Source organism: Myotis myotis, unplaced genomic scaffold, assembly GCF_014108235.1.
Source record: "Myotis myotis isolate mMyoMyo1 unplaced genomic scaffold, mMyoMyo1.p scaffold_m19_p_2, whole genome shotgun sequence".
Classification (NCBI taxonomy): domain Eukaryota; kingdom Metazoa; phylum Chordata; class Mammalia; order Chiroptera; family Vespertilionidae; genus Myotis; species Myotis myotis.
In genome coordinates, this window is record NW_023416324.1 from 87,316,653 (window position 1) to 87,333,304 (window position 16,652).

The 16,652-nt window shown below is 40.5% G+C and overlaps 1 pseudogene; it reads left to right on the forward strand.

Annotated features, from left to right (window-relative positions):
- The first annotated feature begins 1,061 nt into the window (after positions 1-1,061).
- LOC118677521 lies at positions 1,062-1,664 on the forward strand (annotated as a pseudogene).
- Positions 1,665-16,652: the final 14,988 nt, after the last annotated feature.

The window sequence follows — 16,652 nt, forward strand, 5'->3', positions numbered from 1 at the left end:
TTCACGGTTCCATTCCCGGTCAGGGCACATGCCCAGATTGTGGGTCCCATCTCCAGGTAGGGAGCGTGCAGAAGGCAGCAGATGGATGATTCTCTCTCATCATTGATGTTTCTATCTTTTTCTCTCTCTCCATTTCTCTCTGAAATCACTAAAAAATATATATTTTTAAAAAAATGTGAGGTACCTAAGTAGAAAGCTTATGGACTTTGGCAAATTAGAGGATAATTTATCTTTCTGAGGGAGAATCTATCTTCCTGAGGAAAATACTGGCGCAAGGATCCTTTTTGAAGATGTCTTTACAGCACCTGGTGTAGACTTCACATGATGATTCATGGAGCCCTAGGAAATGTAGCAGGGACTGTTTTGCATGTGAATTTATAATGTTTAGGGGAAAGTCCCATTAGTATCATCAGAAATCCCGAAAGACTACATGATGATCCCAAGATGGTTAGAAACTACAGAAATTAAAGCAGACCCAATAATTGCAGAAGTATCCCAGAAGAAAACACACTCCATCACCCAGTATTTACGTTGTGTTTCAAAGGTTTGCTGGCTTTTTCATAATTCAAGTAACTGATGAGATGTTTAAAAAATAAAAGGGAAATTACAGTATTTTAAATATTATAGATCTGTACTAAAGTAAGTGTAGCAGCTTGATTTTTTTTAAATAACTGCAATGTTACCCTGGAAATATTTTCTAGTAGTGTGAACCAATTTGGGGCAAATATTAAATTCTCTAAAACGTTGCTGTAAACTGAATACTTCCCCCCCTCCCCCAGTAATATGTTTAAATCTAATCCCTTATATGATGGTATTTGGAAGTAGGGCCTTTGGAGGTGATTAGGTCATGAGGGTGAAGACCTCATGAATGAGATTAGAGCATTTATAAAGGGACCCCAGGCTCCGGGTGCTGAGTGGCGCCCTGGAGCCGGCACTTCCCAGGGGGGCGGTTGCTCGTCCCCAGGCCTATCCTGGCCAGGTCCCCACCGGGCCCAAGGTGTGCGGACAAGGTGCTGCCTCATGGCCGCGGCCTCTGCTGCCTGCACTGAGGGAGACCCGCCATGGCCCAGCAGAGAGCCCTGCCGCAGAGCAAGGAGACGCTGCTGCAGTCCGACAACAAGCGGCTCAAGGACGACATCAAGTCAATGATGGACAACTTCACCGAGATCATCAAGACCGCCAAGACTTGAGGATGAGACCCAGGTGTCCAGGGCCACCCAAGGCGAGCAAGACAATTACGAGATGCACGTGCGAGCCTCCAACATCGTCCGAGCCGGTGAGTCCCTGATGAAGCTGGTCTCCGACCTCAAGCAGTTCCTGATCCTGAACGACTTCCCGTCGGGTGAATGAGGCCATCGACCAGCGCAACCAGCAGCCCTGGGCGCTGCAGGAGGAGTGCGACCTCAAGCTCACCGCCCCGCGGGACCAGGTCTCCATGGACCTCTAGGACCTGGAGGAGGCGTACTACTCGTCCAGCTCCAGTCCCCGCGAAGCAAACGATCTGCCCTGTGCGAAGCGTACTGGAGGCTGGACCTCGACACAGACGCTGCCGATGGCCTCGCGGCCCCCCTGCGGGCCTCCCCAGAGCCCAGCGCTGGCCCCCTGCAGCCCGCCGCCCGGCCCACTCCCACGCTAGCGGGCGTGGCCCCACAGAGCGTGCCTGAGCCTCTCCGCTCCCTCCACCAGCCCCCGGGATCTTAGCAACATAATCTGGCGCCCCGCTCGGCCTTGGCTGCTGCTGGGGAGCGGCTGTGGCCTCCTTGGGAACCCCGTAGGCCAGGGACAGCCCCCCCAGGAGTGTGGAGGGAGAGTAGATCCCCCCATTTCCAGAGTGGCCCACTATTCCTCCAGGCACCTCTGTTCACTACCTTCCGGGCTGCTGCTGGGACCTGAGCCTGCTGTTTAACGTGGGGAGGGGCGCTGGGTGGACAGTCCTGGCCAAGTCCACACCAGGCCCCTGTGCAGCCACCGTGCGCCTCTCCCGGGGGCCCCTGCAGCGCTGGGGCTGGGGGTGTGGTTCACACAGGAGCTGGCGCGGGCTCCTTCCTGGTTCTGCGGTACACATCCTGGTTGTTCATTTGTGTGCAAGACGGTTGAATAAAGACAGCGCTGCCATTCAAAAAAAATTATATATATATATATATATATATATATATCCCAGAGAGTTCCCTTGCCCCTTCTATTGTGTGAGACATAGTTAGAAGGCAGCTATTTATAATCCAGAAAGTAGGCTGTTGCCAGACACCAAATCTGCCAGTGCCTTCCTCCTGGACTTCCCAGCCCACAGAACCATAGAAATAAGTTTCTGCTGTTTATATGCTATCTAGTCTGCAATATTTTTGTTATAAAAGCCCCAAAAGACTAAGATATATGTATTTTTTCATTTATCTTTATCAAGTAATTTTCTTCACATGAATGCAGGGCTCTTTATGAGCATAATAAATAGTCACATACGTGGTAATACTTAAGAGGCATCAATATCTCTTCTGCCACAACCAATCTGTCACATTTCCACCAGGATTCCATTTATGCTCTAGTATTCCTTCTGAACTGGGCAGTATTTTCCACAGTTGGATTTTAGAAATACAAATCTACAGAAATTCATTTAAGACAAAGAAGTTTCCTGTCAAGTATGTTTAAGAGACCCCATTTGAAGAATCCCGGTGTACAGGCCTATATTAAAGGACCTGACAAGTCCTGTAGACATAAATATTTCACTAAACTTAACCCATCATTTCTTAAACCTATTTAAATCACTTATTTATTTATTTTTATTTAAACAAATGTCTAATGCAATTTATGAAATGATGCGATAGAAACAAGAAGATCCTGATAAAATGTGAACATGTTATCTGGAAGAGTGGCGCTAAATTATACCGAAAGTCTTAATGTTGTCCATAGGTTCTTGGACCGGTGGGAAAAGATGTATAATGAAACCACAGTTTTATCATAGGCTGATCAATATAAACAAGAGTTCGATTCTTACAGCATTTCATCAACGTTACAGTGAAATAACGCTGAACAAAAGGACTTATTGGAGAACCTGCTGTAGCTATGAACACTTCTACAAGTCACCATGCAACACAGTGAGAGAAAGTGACCCTGAGAGAAAGAAGTCAGTCCTTCGTTGATGTTACCATGATTCCTCCTCAGAGCAGCCTGGGATAAGACGTGGGGCAGTGATTCACAGGCTTAGAAGGACAGACAATCACCTTGTGGATATATGAACCTTGCAGATCCCCAGGCCCAGTTTTACATACCCTGATTCAGAAGCACAGAGGTGGTGCTGGGAATCTCCCGTTTTTAGGAAGCATATCAGTGACTTAGAAGCAGGTGGTGGGTGGACACACTTTGAGAAACACTGTATGCAGGATGAAGTGGAGAAAAAGGGGAACAATAGAGAAGAAACAGCAAGAGATGGAAGCAGCTGCCTTATTTTTTCAACCATTCAGGAAGTTCACATAGAACTTTTGCTGGGCCCAGGGAAGCTAATTGGGGTCCTTGCCATTGTCTGTCCAAGTCCTCCTGGGCTGCTTCACACTGTTAAATCCAGCCTCAGCCATGGGTCATCATTTCCAAGATGATACAGAAACTCTTACGCGAGCCGATTTATTGTTACCAATATTTTCATTTAAGCACTTTGATCAATACCCAGCAACTCAATTAAAGCACACAAATGCCTCCCCAGGGAAGCCCACTAAATATCCCCCCAACTTCTTTTTTAAAGCTTATTTAATTTTTTAAGGAAACGCAACTTTCTAAAATGTGTGTATCCTTCTGATTCTGGTTTTAGAAGGGAAATGAAATTTGTCACACTGCCATACATCATTTCCCTCGCAGTACAATGTCCCATCTGTGTGTCAAGTACAAAAGAAAAGCATTTTGTGAAAAATTGCTAAAGAAGTAATGATTTTTGTCCTCAACTCTTTGTTTTGCCTTTCAATAAAGAAGGCGACATGTGCCACAAATGATGTATTATTGTTTAGGTACAACCCCGGTAACACAGTGCATAAGCAAAACCATGTTTCACAGCAGAGAAACTATAGTTTACTGCCCCTATGGCTCTGATGAGAATATAATGTTCTACAGTTTATAAATGCTTTGAGGTCAATACATATTTGCTTCAGCTTGTTCATCCAATGAGCAGGGGATCCAAAAATATATCAAGCTTTTAGACAGCTCCCTGGAAGCTGGACTGGGGCAGGAGTGATGGAAACGTTCCATGGAAACAAACCCCTTTGTCAGCCGGAGATGAGATAATTAGATCCAGGTAATACATTGGAGCCCCAACAGGGAGCCGCCAAGCAAACATGTCATCTTTATGGACCTTTCTTGCCCTGCACAGCAACTGTGGCCTGAGACAGTAAGCATAGAGGGATTCATTGGTGTCCAGCAATGCCCCCTGTCCCTCAGTCACCCTTATTCTCAGGAGACCTTTCCTCCTATGGACTAAACCAAAAAGGCAGAACAACAGGACCGCCTCTTTGTAATTAATTACTTTTCTTCAGTCCTCCACCAATATTTTGTTTTCTTTTTCTTTACAATATGCCTTTAGTACGATGCTTAGATTCACCTGAGACTCTAGTTATATAGGTTTTGAAAAATCCTCTCTTTCTTATTTAAAATGGCTCTCATGTTGGGAATGCTTGTAACCTGCAGACAGAAACAGTCACTTTTGCAACTCTTTGAATTGAGTATAAAAGAACATTTTTTTTTCCTTTCACAATGATTTCAATTGGATAGTTATCAGCACGGTACCAAACTAGGGATACAGAAATAAAAATGAGCACACTCAAGTTGGGGAAGATTTTACAATAGTATTTTGTAAGTAATAAATTTATTATGTTTGTAAGAAGCACAATGAAAGAAGCATACAGGTGCTTTCCAGGAGAGAATTAGGGACTGTTTGCGAAATCAGGGACTGCTTTCCTGAGAAAATGATGTTAGGCTAAAACCTAAAGGTAAAGTAAGACTTATGTTAAGGAGGATGAATGAAAGAATGATAGCCCTTGGAAGGAGGGAACTTATCTTAACAGGGTAAATTCATGTGTAACATGCAGAGAGGTAGGAAGAGCTAGCCCCAGCATCACCACCACCGTCATCATTGCCACCAGTATCACTAGCATTATTATCAACATTAAATTGTAGTAAAGCTACTAAAAGTCATCTCTAAAGCTTAATATTCCCTTGAAAGAGAGGTATTATGGTCCCAATTAAAAATAGGAATAATTTTCACTTTTTTTTATGTTTTAACTTGCATAGGTTAACTTGGTGATGAGTGGCAGATTGTATATTTTAACCAAATAAGTCTGATTTCAAAACTTGTGAGCTCATAATATTAATATGCATTTTAAGTACAACAGGTTTCTAATACTACTTTAAATTAATATTATTGCATTTTAAATCTCAAATGCTAACTAATGTTGCATATTTAAGACATTTATTTAACTTCTTCATTACTATTATTTGATTTGAAAGTTTTCTGTAAACTTTTTCAAATGCCAAATATAAGGAGTTTGACATCACTAAATAAATGTGAATACATATGCGTTGGATATTGTGAGTTGTAAAACTTAAAAAAATATAAACAAGATTGTGTAAAAGTATAAAATGTGTCTTATTAATTGAACACTCAAACACATAATTATATAGAGAAGATTTTGAAAATGACATATTACATATGATTCTAAGTAGGATATTATCTGCAATATATAATGGTATTCATTTTTTTTTTTTTAATGTGGATGAAACCTGGGAAGGAAAGTGACTCATATATGATCATTTCAGTTTGAGGATTTATGACAATTTATTAAGCACTTACCATGTTCTAGACTGAGTTATACAGTGAGGCTGAAATGATGACTAGAATGAGGCCCCTGCCCTTGAAAAGTTTATCATCTATTGTAGAGAAAGAATGAATTAAGACAACTTCTTTAAGATGTGATGTTAGGATAAAATTTGCAGCATGCTTTGGAAACAGAAAGAATGGACATGAGAATTTAACCAGAAGAGAAGGAAACTTTCATCCAAGCAGAGTCTAGCTTGAGTATGAATGCAAGGAAGTTCATAGAGCTTAAGGAACGAAAGCAGTCTGGTGTGCTAAAGCATGAAGAGAGGACAACGGCTGCACGGATAACAAGGACCTGAGTAGCGAAGGTTTTAGATACTATGACAAGTTGCTTAGACTCAGCAATGGCAGCCACTGCGTAGTTTTCAGCCTGGAAGTGGACAGACCATATCTGTTTCTTCAGTAAATGGAAGAGATTGTATAGTGGTGTGAAGCGGAGGTCAGATTTGAAAAGGGCTAGCCTGGAGTCATTATGTCCAATTAAGAGCCTGGTGCAGTCACCCAGGCATAGAATAAAAGCAATGAGAGCAAACATGGAGATGAGATGTCCCACTGAAGAAATATAGAGAGGTAATGTCGATAGGATTTAATATTTTTATTTGAACGATTAGGTAGAGGTTGGTACATAGGGGAAAAAGAAGCATATTTAAGAGCAAAAGCATAAATGGTGGACATTTATGTTTTATGAAGTTTGGATGCCTGTAGGACTTCCAAAAATACATCAAGCAGGCAATTTACTATATAAATATTAGTCAAACATCAGTGGGAGAGCCAAGTTACACACAGAGCTCTTGATTTCCAGTCTATTATTCATTCCAATATAATTTACTATCTTCTAGGGTCACCAAGGTTTCCCCTAAGCTGCTTTTTAAGAGCTGGGATTAGAGTGTCATCTAATAAGACAACAGAAATCATATAATGAAATCGTCACTTAGCTCTTACCCATAATAAAGACTGAAAAATAAATAACTCAATGTCTCTGTGTTTGGCTCACAGTGATTGCCTTTTAGAATCAGGGAAAAACTTGTAGAATAGTCTAGTGTACCAATTAATTAACACTCAAAAATAAATAGATGAATCTACGTATAACCCAGTTATACTCTGGATATTTGAAATTGTACAATCCTTTAAAAACAAAATAAAATAGCTGGAGTCACCATCCCATGCACGGTGGGAGAATTAATGTTCTCCCTAAGATTACTATTGATGACTCAGAACAATATAGCTTTGTGGTTTAAAAGCCAGTTTTCAGGGTCAGATTGTGTTTCAATCCATAATATGCTCATTTACAGCTGTGTGATTCTCAGTAAGTTTCTGACGCTCTATGTGCCTCAGTTTTCTTATATGTAAAATAAAAACAATGTTACCTACCAAATAAGTTTTTCAGTGGTTAAAAGAGAGATCTGTTTGGAGTGATCAGAAAAATGTCTGGAACATAGCAAACACTCAATGAATGTAGCTTATGATGTTCTCATGTCACTTCTTTTACTTGTTTCCTCTGTACACTAAGTCTTAGCTCTTAGTAGCGTTCCCTTCTCTTTCACTAGTCCTTGAAAACATGTCCTTCAGACTCCCCAGCCTCTATTAAAAGCACCTCTCACTTTAAGACCCAGAGAGATTTAGCTTTAATCATTCAGAATGTGCTTGAAATGTAGAAAAGGGAGGCTGCCTCTTCCATTACCATCAATGCCCATAAGGTGGTTTTCCTAGAAAAAGGGGGTGTTCTCTTCCCTGGGAGGAGGCAGAGCAGTTGATCCATAGGCCTGTGCTTTGTTTCCCTCTCTGGGGACCAAGCTTGGTGACTCCAGTCCAGGGTTATTTCTGAGACTGGGCACTGCCTTTTCCCTCTGCTTGACAACTGATGCTGATACTGTAGCTGCTGATATAATCTGTGCATAAACTGAGATCTCATGAAAATAAATTGATTGAGATGGAAATCTGTGAATTTTGTAAAAGTGTGTATTTTTGACAAAAGTTACATTATATAAAGGACAGAGCAGAGATATGGAATAATTTATAAGGATGATCCCAGGGGATAGTAAATAAATGACAGAGTAAAGCCTGAGCCAAACTATCTTCCATTAAAGTCTCTTCATTGTTATTCAACTGCATTTCCTCCCACTCCCAAGTGGAAACTATTTGCACAAAACAAAAATATTAGAAGTAGAATCCTAGGCATTTGGGCAGTGAAAGAAAACCTTGTTAAAACTTGAGAGTAGAGTTGGCTTTAGGCAAAATTGTCAAGATTCTCTTTGTCACCTTTCTGCATCTCTCTCATTTCCTCGTTCTTTTCAAACTTTCCTCTCTCAGATGTCTTCATTTTCCCAGTCCAGTATGCCTGTTAATAATTAGTAATTCCTTTGGCATTAAGTGCTAGGCATTAGGTACTGGGAACACGTATGCATATGTGTTCAGGCCTTCCAAGAGCTTCCATCAACATGTAAAAACCCAGCTAAGCTGAAAAACACAAGAAAAAATGAAACAAAACAAAATATACATACAGAGAGATATCAATAAAGCTCAGAGAAACACAGAGTTGTCCGTTGTGGTGTCAGAGTTTTTTTGTTATTCTGTGTTTGTTTAGTTGATTGGTATTCATTTTTTATTTGTTTGTTTTGTTATCTTGGTCTGGGAAATGAGCCTCTAAGATGAAAATAATCAATCTCCTTTCTCACTGGCTTTCAGATAACTGAAGAAATACCCCTGGGCTTATAATCAGTGGATTTGTCCATCCCAAAGTAAGAAGTTACTATTTTTATATCTTTAAATATTTTCAGCATCTAATGCAAGGAATAGACCTTGTGATTCTTCACTCAGCCAATCAATAGCCTGGCTGGCACACACACACAAGGGGCAAACTGAAAGCCAGTAGAATTCCACGAGTATACAAGTTGTTTACTTGCAACAAATTTGATTGATATCTTTATCTAAAAATAATTTACAGCAATTAATTTTAAAAATCACTAACATTTAAAAAACAAACAAGATACATAAAAAAGTAAAATAATAAACAAATACAATCACTAAACATTATTTATTATTTATATTTAATACATTACATTAAATTAATAAGAAACTCTATCCACTTATGAAACCAGAGCAGTTTTTTATACCATACATCTTTATATGAGAACATTATACATTCCACTAAAACATATTAAAGCAAGAGAAGTAAAAGCATATAAAATTATTGTGATATTGTATCCTTTTCATTCATATGTAAAGAACCACATAATATAAATCTGTCTCATTTCTGGTGGCTTCAGCTTTAATTATTTGGTTAAGGATGTGTCTGATAGTTTTCTCTACTGTAAAGTAGCTATTTTTCCTTTGTAATTAACAAATTATTTGTAGAGCAATATTTTGATATATTTAGAAATGTTTGGAGAACCAAGATGGCGGCATAGGTTAACGCCGGAGTTTGCTGCTTTGAACAACTACTTCAAAAGTGAAACCAAAAAACGGAAGGGACATCACCCAGAACCACAGGAACGCTGGCTGAGTGGAAGTCCTACAACTAGGAGGAAAGAGAAACGCATACGGACACTCAGAGGAGGCGCAGTGCTGAAGTCAAATTCTGAGGTGCGGAGTGCGCGGAGCGGGCTGGCGGCGGAGGGCGCGGTTGGCGTTTTCAATAGGGAGGGAGTCGCAGACTCTGAGCTCCAGATACGGGCGAGTCTTTAGGGACCCAGACTCAAACGGGAGAAGCGGGACTGTCTGGCTTCGGTCAGAGCGAGTGCAGCTTTCTCTCTGAGCTTTGCAGCGGGTGCTGGGACTCAGAGAGGCAGAGCCCCTGGGGACAGGACTGAGAGCCGCCATAACTGCTCTCTCCGGCCCACCCTATTGATCCTGTTCTACCCGCCCCGCCCAAGCCCTGCACACAGGCATTTGCCGGATAGCCTCAGGCAAAGGCTAGATTAGCACCTCCCTAGAGGACAGAAGTTCTCTCACTACTGACACAGCTGATTCTCATAGCCACTTGGCCTAGAGGTCAAACCCTCCCTGGAATTAGCTACAACAATCAAGATTTAACTATAAGACTGCAAACAAAGACCACTAGGAGGTGCACCAAGGAAGCATAACAAAATGCGGAGACAAAGAAACAGGACAAAATTGTCAATGGAAGATATAGAGTTCAGAACCACACTTTTAAGGTCTCTTAAGAACTGTCTAGAAGCCGCCGATAAATGTAGTGAGATCCTCAAGAAATCTAATGAGACCCTCGATCTTATATTGGGGAACCAACTAGAAATTAAGCATACACGGACTGAAATAACGAATATTATACAGACTCCCGACAGCAGACCAGAGGAGCGCAAGAATCAAGTCAATGATTTGAAATGCGAGGAAGCAAAAAACACCCAACCGGAAAAGCAAAATGAAAAAAGAATCCAAAAATGCGAGGATAGTGTAAGGAGCCTCTGGGACAGCTTCAAGCGTACCAACATCAGAATTATAGGGGTGCCAGAAGATGAGAGAGAGCAAGATATTGAAAACCTATGTGAAGAAATAATGACAGAAAACTTCCCCCACCTGGTGAAAGAAATGGACTTACAGGTCCAAGAAGCGCGGAGAACCCCAAACAAAAGGAATCCAAAGAGGACCACACCAAGACACATCATCATTAAAATGCCAAGAGCAAAAGATAAAGAGAGAATCTTAAAAACAGCAAGAGGAAGAAACTCAGTTACCTACAAGGGAATACCCATACGACTGTCAGCTGATTTCTCAACAGAAACTTTGCAGGCCAGAAGGGAGTGGCAAGAAATATTCAAAGTGATGAATACCAAGAACCTACAACCAAGATTACTTTATCCAGCAAAGCTATCATTCAGAATTGAAGGTCAGATAAAGAGCTTCACAGATAAGGAAAAGCTAAAGGAGTTCATCACCACCAAACCAGGATTATATGAAATGCTGAAAGGTATCCTTTAAGAAGAGGAAGAGGAAGAAAAAGGTAAAGATACAAATTATGAACAACAAATATGCGTCTATCAACAAGTGAATCTAAGAATCAAGTGAATAAATAATCTGATGAACAGAATGAACTGTTGATTATAATAGAATCAGGGACATAGAAAGGGAATGGACTGACTATTCCTGGGGGGGAAAGGGGTGTGGGAGATGCGGGAAGAGACTGGACAAAAATCGTGCACCTATGGATGAGGACAGTGGGTGGGGAGTGAGGGCAGAGGGTGGGGCGGGAACTGGGAGGAGGGGAGTTATGGGGGGAAAAAAAGAGCAACAAATGTAATAATCTGAACAATAAAGATTTAATTAAAAAAAAAAATTTGTCTTTATTTGCTGTTGCAAATAGTAAAAGTTCCTTCTTTTTTATAGCAGTGTAGTATTCCATTGTGTAGATGTACCACAGCTTTCTAATCCACTCATCTGCTGATGGGCACTTAGGCTGTTTCCAGATGTTAGCTATGATGAATTGTGCTGCTATGAACATAGGGGTGCATATAACCTTTCTGATTGGTGTTTCTTGTTTCTTGGGATATAGTCCTAGACATGGGATTACTGGGTCAAATGGGAGTTCCATTTTTTTGAGGAAACTCCATACTGTTTTCCACAGTGGCTGCACCAATCTGCATTCCCACCAGCAGTGCAAGAGTGTTCCTTTTTCACCACATCCTTGCCAGCACTTGTCATTTTTTGTTTGATTTGTTGATGATAGCCATTCTGATAGGTGTGAGATGGTACCCCATTGTTGTTTTGATTTGCATCTCTTGGATGATTAGTGACTTTGAGCATGTTTTCATATGTCTCTCGGCCTTCTTTATGTCCTCTTTCGAAAAGTGTCTATTTAGGTCCTTTGCCCATTTTTTGATTGAATTGTAGGAGTTCCTGTAAATGTTGGAGATTAAACCCTTATCAGATATAACACTGGCAAATATGTCTCCCATGCAGTGGGCTTTCTTGTTGTTTTGTTGATGGTTTCTTTTGCTGTGAAGAAGCTTTTTATTTTGATGTAGCCCCATTTGCTTATTTTTCTCCTTAGTTTCCATTGACCTAGGAGCTGTATGCTGTGTCCCAGATGAAAGGAGAAAAGTCTTTAAGGTGGAAGCAAGAATTTCTAGTTCCAAGGAAAAATATTTATAGCATGACAACAACCAAGGAGTAGCTGACAAAGGCAGCAGTAGTATTTGTCTTTAAATTATTTCCTAGACTCAGATAGTAGGGCATGGGTCTTATTTATTGCAAATGCTGTGTAAGCAACATGACTCCTGAACTCCCAGTTGCTTCTTGCCTGTATTCTGGAAGAGTTCAACCTGCATATGGGAAATATACTGGGGAAAAATATGTTGAGATTTAATAGGAGCTACATTTTTACATTGAGTGTAGGAAAGCCTTGCTATGCTAGCCAAAGATGTGGCCCTGGTATTAAAGTGCATATTGAGAAAGTGAGTACTATCTGGTGCAGTTCTGCATATCTCACTCCTTTAAACAAGCCAGGACAAGTGATGACTAAAATCTGACCACACACTCTTTTAAAATGTTCTGTTCTCTCACCAGTCTGGTCATCCTAGGGAAGGGATCTCAGTGTTTTGCTTTGTTTCTTCTCATCATATTATTTTGGGTGTTATTGGTGTAGATATAATGATAGAGATAGGGATAGGGACATAAACATTTTAATTGATTGTTCCTTTTAAATGTTTGCTATTTGAAGATGGGTTCATAAAGTTCATCAACATAGGTTCATTGTATAGAATGATGAGGTAAAGGAGTAAGAGTTCTAGAACAGGAAGGGCAAGTAGATGCTATCTAGTGCACCTGTCTCACTTACAAAAATAATAACAATAAGGAAATTGAGGCTCAGAAAATGAGATGTGCATAACTCATGGTGTGAAATGGAGGTAGTAATTGAGGCGCCCTGCCACCTGCTTCAAGGCTCAAGAACTGCCATCCCTATGGCTCATCTGAACCAGGCACAACACACCTCTGGGGCTACATTAAGAAAGTCCAACTTTCTGCAGAGGTGACGTATAAATTCACCAATTAGGATTGTCACATAAAATGAAGGATGTCCACTTATATTTGAATTTAAAATTAAAATAAAATAATTTCAGTAAGTTCTAAATAATTTATGGGACATATTTATGTTTTAAAAATTATTTCTTGTGTATATGAAACATAAAAAATAAAATGGTTACCAATAATAAATTAGTTAAAGAAACTGAATATCACAACTTGAAAAAATACTGTTATCATTAAAAGTTATGTACAGAAAGATGAAACTTTTAAAAATATGTATTTTTAATTGATTTCAGAACAGAAGAGAGAGAGAGAGAGAGAGAGAGAGAAACATCAATAATGAGAGAGAACCATTGATCATTGATCAGCTGCCTCCTGCACTGCCCACACTGGGTATTGAGCCTGCAATCGTAAATATGCCCTGAGCAGGAATCGAACCATGACCTCCTGGTTCATAGGTCAACACTCAACCACTGATGATCCCACTTACATGTGAAATCTAATGAACAACATAAAGTAATGAACAAAACAGGTGCAGAGGCATGAAAGCATGGAATAGACTGATGAATCTCAGAGGGAAGGGGGGTAGATATTAATAACCAAAGAACGTATATGCATATATACATAACCCATAGACACAGATGATAGTGTGGAGAAGGCCTGGGGGGGGGGCAGGACTGGGGTGGAGCAGGTCAATGGGGGAGAAAGAGGGATATCTCTAATACTTTCAAAAATAAAGACAACTAAAAAGAAATAAAGATAAAACTCAACTAACTCAGATCATTTCAATGGTAAGAGAAAAGTTTATCATAATTATTTGTAATTATTTAAATGAAAATGTTATATCCAAAAAGTGGAACTATTAGTTATTTTTAACTTGTTGTTAATGCTTTTAAATTTTTTACAATACACTTTGCTAGTCAGAAAAAAATCTTATATTTACTTTATGAATTTCATCAAATAAAGAAATGAACTTAATCATGCTATAGGCTTGGAAAAGTAGAATTAGAGCAATTGGGACCTCAGTCATTCACAAGTACTAAAACTAAGAAACTAATTTTGCAGTTATATGATACTCTGAAGTTGTAAAAGTTTCACAGTTACTTTAGAATAGGAAATTTTCTCATACTTGCAGATGATGATGTAAATCTTACTCTGGGGTCTTTTTACCTCTCTGCATATTTCTCATGGTGCCTAATAAATTTGTCACTGCTAAACACAAGTAGTATCTTAATGTTATAATTTTAATACAACTTGACTTAGCAAACTGTTCCTAGGCACATAGAGGATATAAAGATGAGAATTTAAATGATGCCAATTTGTACATGGGAGCATGGGAGTTGGTTAGAAGTGTTGCTCAAGTATGGATGGGAGAGTCTTCTTTTAAACACTTTCCAGAGCAGCACCTAATTTCAATAAATCCAAACTTCTCAGAGAGTGATGGGTGATGTCAGGAAAGAAGGCAAAAGAAAAGCAACCCCTCTATCCAAGCAGGTAGAGAGTCTTTATCTTTAGAAATAGGAAGTTACAAATGAATGCAGGAAAGATCAGCTAGCCATTGGCTCACTGTCTACATGGAAGCAGCCACGTCCTATTCAAATTGTAGAAGCTTTAAATGTCAGAGCTTTCCATTAGTACTTGCCCCCCCCCCCTAAACTTGGCTGATACAAATACCTACAAATATATATTAAAATGATGTATGTCCCAGCTCCTAGTGGGTTTAGGGAACCAAGATTAGTTGTAAATTAAAACCATACTTACTCTATCAAGCAGAGAGAGGCTCACAGTTGGCCTGATCAGGTTCTGGGTTTAGGTTTTACAGGGCTGAATCCAAGGTAATTCTGCCAGACAAATAAGAAGCAAAATCCAGAAGGCAGGCCAGGAAAAGACTGCAAGGTGGGGAAGAGGTGTGGGGGGTGAGGGGAGAGAACCATACAGTGAGAGGAGGCAAAGTGAGATGCCAAACCTAGAAGTCAGTGGGAGGAGGTCAAGTCCCAAAGTTAGGTCAAAACCAACTGATGAGGGAATGAAATGACAGGTATGTAGTTCAGAAATGGGTTTGATTTGCTTGCAGTTCCAGGGCTAGCAGGGACCTTCATCATCTAGGATAAGTCACGTTTTTCCTCTGGGTCTCAGTTTCTTCTCTAATAAAAGAACAAAATATCAACTGCCCTCTTTTTCACTCCATAGTTATTTAGAAAACAAGTCTCTTACAAAGTAAAGAGTAAGGAATTTCCTATAAAAGGAATAATGATAATTCTAATTCAAAATGTGAATATGACAGTTCAATTATTTTTAATTATTGAACACATTATAAGCTAAAAATCCCTTACCTCCTCACTCCTTGTCCCCCACCATTTGACTTTCCATCACCAAAAAGTGGCCCCTTTCCTCCTAGACAAAGCCCATCAATCTAGATTTACTGAGGATCATGCCCCTTATTCACTTATTCCTTAGCTAGAGGCCCAGTGCACAAAATTTGTGCTGGGGGGGAAGGGGGCCCTCAGCCCAGCCTGCACCCTCTCCAATCCAGGACCCCTCAGGGGATGTTTCACTGCCGATTTAGGCCCAATCCCATAGGGATCCCACAGGGATCAGGCCTAAACCGGCAGTTGGACATCCCTCTCACAATCCTGGACCACTGGCTCCTAATCGCTCACCTGCCTGCCTGGTTGCCCCTAACTTCCCCCCACTGCTGTCCAGGTTGCCCCCAACTGACCCCTCCATGCCAGCCTGGGTGACCCTAAATGCCTCCCTGCTGGCCTGGTCACCCCCAACTGCCCCCCCTGCTTGCTTGGTCACCCCCAACTGCCCCCCCTGCTGACCTTGTCACCCCTCATGACCACCCCCCACCAGCCTGGTTGTCCCACACAGCCTGCTGTTCAGTCGTTTGGTCATCCCTCACTAAGCCCCCTGCCGGCCTGGTCACCTCACGCAGCCTGTTCAGTCGTCCGTTTGGTTGTTTCGGTTGCGATGGTCACTTAGGCTTTTATATATATACATTCAACAGATCTTTCTCCCTTAATTCATTCTTTTCTTCAACTTTTTCCTCTCTTCTTACTCCTTTTCAGCATATAAAAATGCTTATTACTCTCATCTAAAAAAATAAAAAGGTTTGTTTTGCTTGCATCTATTATAATTGCTCCATTTTTCAATTTTTTCAGAAGGACTAGTGGACAATATTGGTTGTTTCAGAAACTGCATTATGGGTTCTGCACTCAACTTACTAAAATGATTATCACTAGAATAAAAACTAATAATGACAATAATTACAATGGTAAAGAAGCCAGCAATAAATTATACTATGTGGGAAGTACCATGAAAATGTCTCCATAGCAGCTCTAAAAACATAGGCAAAAAATTTTACTTCCTTTTACAAATGAGGACTTGAGACCTAAAATGTTGAGATAACGCCTAAAGACACAGAACTAATCGGTGTTGGAACCAGGACTGGACCTCAGGACTACCAAATGAATGTTTCCTCCTAAATTCCATATTTATACAGATCCCTACTGTCCATCTTCCTCAGGCATAGCAATCTCAACAAGTCCAAAATCAAATCCATAATCTCCTCTCTAGATCTGTATCCTTTGCAAGAGACCTCACACTGCCTATCCTTTTGAAAGGTACTGATACCATTGTAATTAACCTAGTTATTTATAACAGAAAAGGAACAAAGGGAAGGCCAGATATTATAGACATATTCCCTGCAATGATTGTTTGTCAATCACACATGGGAACAAAGGTCATTGGTCAGATGGGTGTGGCCACTGCAAACACTCATAGATTTGGAATATTCAATCCCTTGAACAAAGGAATTCACTCT